A 7,500-nucleotide genomic window follows, 5' to 3' on the forward strand; every position below is an offset into this window, starting at 1 on the left:
AATCGCGAGACCCCCAGGGACAAGACTTTGCATGTAAAGGGGGGCTATCTTTTGCCCCTTATAGAAGGGTGACCCTCTTAGAAGGGTCACCCTTTTTCCATGTAAACAGGCCCTTAGATCACGTTTCAACCAATTTTCAACTCAAGTTAAAAGAGGCTATTTGTATTCAGAGAAACAACCCTCTTTGAATCAACAATTACACTATGTCAATCTAAAACTATCTTTAATTTCACGCTATACTTCATTCAGTTGCTACTATTTTTCACATTAGCATTTTCTATTTAATGTTATAAATTCAGCTTCCATCGCTTTGTATTCTGACTGAGTATGGCAGAAGTTTCTGTTGAAACATGTATTATAAACTCAAAGGTTTAGTTGTTTTCTCAAAATTCTTTACTTTTTCTTTGCACATTATTTTCGTCAAACAATCTTTGTCCAAGCAACCTTCACAATTAAATCACTTTTATTTGAGTTGCTGTTGTAAAGAATACCACTTTTAGGACTTTACTTGACCACAAAAATGTAATTTTGGCCTTCGAGTAGAGGAGGCTAACCATAATTGCTTGATCTTCTGGAACCTTCAAACAGAAGATCAAACATTTCCTGTCAGGGTTTAATAACCAATTTACTGTAACAGTAACTTGACATAATTATACATAAAGAGAATGATTTTGTCTTAACAAACATGTGCTAGCTACTTTGATTTTGTTGGTTATAATGGGAATATCTTAGGGCCTGGCCAAACGGGAAAAATTTGGCATTTAAACAACATCGAATATTGTTTGGTGACCAACCATTTTACCATTCGGCCACCTTGTTTGGTGCTCTTTGATCGTGTTCGATAAAAGTTGATGGCCATCAAATATTCGATCAAAAAACATAAAGCATTTCTTTTGTTGTCATTCTTGATGGGCCAACTTTTGTTTCGCGCATGCATGGGTACCACGCTTGCTCAGCCGCTTGTATCCACGACATGTTTTTTACGTATTTGTGAGGAGTGTGATCTGAGTTAGATCAATCATGTCTTAACCGTTTGGCCACTCACTTCAAGAGCATGTTTGGTCACCAAACAATTTGTTTGATGTTGTTTAAATGGCAAACATTTCCTGTTTGTCAAGGCGCTTATGATGCTCCATCAACTGTCCTTATGCTGTGTAAAGGCTATTGCAAAATGAAATTGACAAAGTATCTTAATTGTCAAGATGTGTGTACATTGTACTTACAAAACGTGTCTTCAACTACTCCAACTTTTTTCTTTTATTTTTTTTCATCTTTGACTTTCATAGTCTGACACTTCCTAAATGTACAAAAGGCAGGTGTACCATTAAAAAAATTAACTAATTAGCACTGGAAAATATTTAATTAATAAACATTTTTGTAGGGCTTCCCAGTTGATTATAAGTTTGTTGAGAGTAATTATTATAGACATGACTAGTGTTTAAAGTTTGATCTATAATTGCATTTAAAAAAAAATTGCATTAATATTTCAACCAGTCAGATGAAAAGCTAAGACCAATAATTTTACTGCAACTTAGTCACTCTACATGTAGGTTTCCCATACTTGGCAGCAGCAGCTGCATTGGATTGGTTAGCATTCTGACTAGGATATATGACTCCAGTTTATGGTTAATTGACAGGTACAGTATTTCATTCAGGAAATATTCTGGTGTGTAATTACTTTGGTCTTGTTGGTTTGGCAACATTACAATAAATAGACAAGTTTCATATTCTCACACATGGACTGGAATCAGCATCAAATAGAGGCTAATGCGGAGGAATGCAAATTATTTTCCTTTGCATCAGCCTCTTTTTAATGCTTGATCAATTGAAGACCCCTCTATCAACTTCAAAACTTGTTAGTTAGTATTACAATGTCACATGTCGTGATTTTCAGTGCAATTTGGAATAAATAATCACGAGTAAATTTTTTCAAAGACAACCACATTTCATGAGCCTGTAGGGTTAGTGCAATGTTTAGTCTTTGAAAAAATTTACTTGTGATTATTTATTCCAAATTGCACAAGAAAACTCATGTGATTACTTATTGATAATATACATGGAAAAATAGAGATGATTAAGTAGAACAAACGCACCATATCACGCAATCAGGGAAAAATTGCGCCATCCAAGGCACGCCCTTAATTTGGAAACAAAACATTTCATTGGTGCTGACCAAAGCGTATTGTTTATTAGTCAATCATAATCCAGAATTTCGATGTGTAATTTACACTGGTATTACACTTTTTTTGAACTGCATTACACTTGAACTGCACTGCTCTCAGACAATCAAAATCGAGTAATTTTTACATACATTTATAATACATTTATTGGCTAAGAACAATATTGCTGAAATGGGTTTCAAATTCCCTAAAACTAATTGGAAATAGCAATGTCATATCCTCCCAACAAATCAAGATTTATCCAAGAGGGTTAAGATACTGACACAAGTATTAAGTTTACATGTAAGAATAAAAATTTGCAAAATAAGTGTTACCCAACGTTTCACTGTCACCCAGACTGTAATGACATCACTTTCAAGTGACAAAGAGAATCTTTAACCTTAAACTAATTTATATGGTGTGAGGTTATGGGAACGACTCACACATGTTATTACAATGTTGTACTTAACATGTATGCATGTAAAGTATGTTAAAATTAAACAAAACGTTGTGCGGATAGTGTCCAATTGTGTGTTCGAAGCTTGGTAACTTAGACAGACTAGTTTTCCAATGCATTTCTTCAATACCAAAGAGTTACTTGTAAGGTCGCCAACAGTTTTAATTCTATGAATCAAATGATACTGTATACATGAATGAAATGAACCATGTATTGAAATGAGGATATGAAATCAAGTGGAGGGAGCTACATGTATAATGATCCTCGCAGCTATGAACGCAATTTTTGCAATTGTCTGGAAAATTCAGGCCTTCAACGGGGTTTGAACCCATGACCTCAAAATGCCGGTGCGACGCTGCAACCAACTGAGCTTAATGAAGCAACTGATGATGGTTGTTGGTCATTTGTGGGTTCAAGTGTTCCCGTGATGAATGAACCAATGAATGTAATGATATATATGAAACAAATCATGTGTTGAACTCGTCAAGTGGTGAGGTGGTTTAATGCCACAAACAAAACTAGTTTCCTTCAGACGCTCAACTTCCTTGTGAAAGATTTCCCAGGTTGACGAGATTCATAAACCTCTACAAAGCATAGTATTCTGCAGTGCTTTCTTGTATTTGATGTCCACATGACTTTGAAAAAGTAACAGGAGGCCTTTGTCAGTAGGTTTTCTATAGACTTCCGTTTGTAGACTACAACCCATTTTTGTGATTTTTATACCCAGACATAGGAGGCTATTCTCAAATGCTAACTCCACAGTAAATTCCAGGGAAGGGTGGGCTTTGTTTAGTACATGGAGGATGGACTCTGCGTCGTTGATGTTGTCTACAAAAGCGAGGGTGTCATCAACATATTGCTTGTACAAAGATGGGAGTTTGTGAGCTTGATCGAGATTTTCTTCGATGTGACACAGGAAACTATTGGCCATGAGAGGTCGCAGGGGAGAAACCATTGTTACGCCGTCTCTCTGTTCATATAGCTGACCGTTGAACTGGAAAAGCTGATTCTTCGCAGTCATTTTGAGGAGTTGTTTCAACTGCGATCGGGTAACTGTTCAAGTTATGAGTAATGTTGAACCAGTTTTTCTGAAAAGCTTTAGCTGTGAATGTCAATGGTTTCGTCCACGGGTATGTTTGTTTTCAACACGGACATCTCAATAGAGGATTGTACGAACTTTAAATTTATTCATTTCTGACTTTTTCTAACCTACCTTGAAAATGACGCAGGATGGGTCGAAACGTCGGTTTCTCATCACAACTTTTATTTTATATACAAGGTCGAGAAATTTACATGATTCAATTTACTTTATTCGCCCTCTTTGATTGTTCACTCAGTTCCTGTGCATGTTAGTATGCGAATAGCTGCCTATTACATCCTGTTTTGGCTTGTATGTCATATTGCAAGTTGTATTTGTTTTTGTTTCCTTTTTACATGTATCTTCATTCTTGGTATTCAAGTGAAATATAAACTTCTGTTGTGTATTCAATAAAAATAAAGAAATAAATATATGTTGAACTGCAGATATGAATCAAGTGAAGCTATGATCCTCAGTGGCTTAATACATGTAGCTCAGTTGGTTTAATAAAGCATCGCACCAGCGGTTTTCATCAATATGTTAATGGAGTGCTGGCTAGTGTAACTGATGTACTCTTCATTGCACAGATCAAATTGATAATCATACACCACACATTGCTGGTTAAACTTTTGACACCCAAACCGGCCAGACTTAGTATTTTACTTTCTCTAACACCAGACGATTTTACTAATCAATGGGAAACCTTTGGGAGTCAATGGCTTAATTTAAAGGTGGTTTTGGTTCACACAGTTTAACATCTTCACCAATTGCAGCAGCTTCTAAACACTGGTGTAAGAATGTGATTGATTTTTTACTCAGATAAGATACCGTTCTTCAGCAGCTGCATCAGTTCTGGTAAGTATTGCACTAATAATATACACATATTCATTGTTACATGTACAAGCAGCACTCATTTCTACAATCATCTTGAATCTGATTGTTTTTTGGCTATCACAACATTTTAATTTAATTAACAATAATTATATTCATCCAAAACCAATAAATATTACCAATAGTCCAAAACCTTGACATGTAATATGAATTTCACATACTTGAACTGTGGAGAACCAAATGAGTGAAAGATCATCACAGTTTTGTTTGCTGCTTTCAGCAGCAAAAGACAGACCTGAACTGAAAAAATTAAGCCTGAATGGGATGTGATAACTGACCTCTGTGATACCTTTGCAACTGCAATGCTAAGGTCAAGGTTCAAATCCTGTTCAGCCCTGAAATATTCAGGTCTATCTTTCACTGCTGCTCAAACAGCAAGCAAAACTGTAATGAACTTTATAGTCTCTCTTCAGTCTAAAACCATATTGCACACTGAAATGGAGCAACATGATCTTTACTGTTGTTTTCTTCTTTTGGATCTTTGGTTTTGGAGTGTTGATCTGCATCCAAGGCAAGAATGATGATAACACCAGGACACTATACATCAATGAACATGCTGAATTTTTGAAAATAAAATGCTCACCAAAGTTGGAATAAGAACATGATCTATCCAAAACCTACATGTACATTAACCCTTTGACTCCTGTGGGTTCTTCATTGATGAGAAAAATCGTCTGGCGTTAGACATAGTAAAATACCAAGTATGGCCGGTTAGGCCAGTTTAGGGGTGAATGGATTAACCCAAAACTAGAACATTACCTACATGTTTGTAAAGGTGCATGTACTTAATACAATATCATATTAAGTTTAACAACCAGATCGCTTCAGGGCAAAGATAACTTGTGAAAAGTCATGAATGTAAAATAAAATTATACAAAAAGCAATGGTCATACCCATGACTTTCCTTTGAACACAGTGGGGATTTCTGTCCCCTTCCTCTTGATGTTAAGATTTCTTTCCTAAACAGGATTAAAGGCACGTGTTAGTATGTTGTACTTTTAGCATACAAAAACATAGAATAAACGACAGTAGTTGTACTGTCATTATGCCACTGAAAGTGTCACACAAATTTATTTCACCTTTTTTTCTGATACGAAAGTGGCTTTCGTAATGACCTAATGATGCTGCTGATGTCCTTTATGGCTTTTTCAGCATCTACATGTAAAGTATAGTACAACAACACTCTCTACAAACTTAAAATTAAACAATAACTATTTGAACTCCTCTTAATCTAATTGCACTCATCCTCTTGATTACCCTCATAGTAGTAGTAGCAGCAGCAGTACTTAGCAGTAGAAGTAGACTACTACATGTAGCAGTAGCATTAGCAGTACTTGGCAGTAGTACTAGAAGTACAGTGCTAGGAGTAGTAGATGCAGCAGCAGTATTCCAGTTACCACTGGTAATAATCAAGGAAAGCTAGCTCATTCAAGCTGCCTTTTTCTGAATCAAAAATGTATTCTACATGTGTGTTGAGTTTAGTTCTAAAGTCACACAATAAATCACACAGATCAAGCTTGAGGCCCACACGTAAAATCAAGGTGAGTAGCCAGCCTCACAAAGAGAGCAGCCAAGAAACCTAAAATCATAAATCATCCATACATGCATTGACCTCTTTCATAATGGTGGCCAAATAATACAGTGTACATGATTGTATATTCTTTTGTGTTAACCCTAATGAGCCTTTCTAGCCTCACTATGACGAGCAAATTTCAAATGAATATTTTTTTCCAAATGAGGGCAGTACAGTGTAGGTCTGATTAACATAAATTATACACAAAAGAAAGTAAAGGAGGTAACCATTAATTATGAAAGTGGTCTACATTCCCACAGTTCCTAAATGACACCATTAGTGGGCATCTTGCTTTGCTCTTCTGCATGTGCTACAATAGGCCTTTTGCAACAAGTCATCACATGACCTTTTTTTCATAGACACAATGATTCTGCTTTTTTCCAGAAATAAAAAGAGCAGCTCAAAATATGCTACCATGCCGATTTTTATAGGCAAGTCGTTTAAACTGGTGCCGTTACAGTTGAAAGAAATTACAAGGATTTGTATGGGAAAAGGACGCTTTGCCACCCAGTCACACTTCAATGATTTTCACACAAATCTTTGTATTTTTCTAACCACCAAAAACTGCTTTAAGACTATTCCTTCAAAAGTCTGAGAAGTTCTGCCCTCGCATATTTAGTCTCACTCATTTGATCGACCCATTGTAAAAATAGGAATCTGAGCGCTGTTTGTGACACATAATTCTGAAAAATTACACTGGAGGGCAAAAGCTTTTCGTTCGTACACAAAAGTATGGAATTTTTGAGTATTTAAATGGTCATAATTTATACACTCTTTATCTTAACCCTTTCACTCCCAAGAGTGACACTTATAGATTTTACTCTGTCTAACGCTAGTAGATTTTACTCCTCAATGGGGAACCTCACAGGAGTGAAAGGGTTAAGAGGTATTTCTCTGAAAATTTGTATTCTGGCTAAGACAAACATGATTTAATATTTCCATTTCTGGAATTTCTAAAGTCCGAGCTTTAAGGTCACCAACTGTCAGTCATGTGACCAGTTTGTTGCAAATGGCCTAGAACAAAAATTATTATTAATGATGATGATGATAACAATTATAATAATAATTTTTAAGGTTTCGTGGTTTATGTTAGTTGTAAATGTTTGACCATTTGTAGCTGACATACTGTAATTATTACAAATAACTTACAAAAATAAGTACAAATAGACGCTCTAATTTAAGAAAGACAATGAAATAATAATAACAATAACAACAACAATAACAATAATAATAATAATTATTATTATTATTATTATTATTATTATTATTATTATTATTATTATTATTATTATTAACAACATGAGACGTGTATAAATTAACACTTAATTTAAGTCTAACCTTC

The 7,500-nt window shown here is 35.3% G+C and overlaps 1 protein-coding gene across 2 annotated transcripts in view; it reads right to left on the reverse strand.

The window, feature by feature from the left end:
• The window catches only part of LOC137983841 (uncharacterized), a 15,010-nt gene that overhangs the window by 6,775 nt on the left and 735 nt on the right, over positions 1 to 7,500 (reverse strand). For both annotated transcript variants that reach the window (XM_068831014.1, XM_068831015.1), the window contains 4 exons: positions 7,497 to 7,500; positions 5,479 to 5,544; positions 1,224 to 1,297; positions 1 to 578 (listed from right to left, as the gene is read on the reverse strand). The exon at positions 1 to 578 is cut by the window's left edge and continues 6,775 nt beyond it; the exon at positions 7,497 to 7,500 is cut by the window's right edge. The gene's annotated coding sequence lies outside the window, so the exon portion shown is untranslated. The remainder of the gene's footprint in view (positions 579 to 1,223; positions 1,298 to 5,478; positions 5,545 to 7,496) is intronic.

The sequence above is a fragment of the Montipora foliosa genome, chromosome 13, assembly GCF_036669935.1.
Source record: "Montipora foliosa isolate CH-2021 chromosome 13, ASM3666993v2, whole genome shotgun sequence".
NCBI classification, from domain to species: domain Eukaryota; kingdom Metazoa; phylum Cnidaria; class Anthozoa; order Scleractinia; family Acroporidae; genus Montipora; species Montipora foliosa.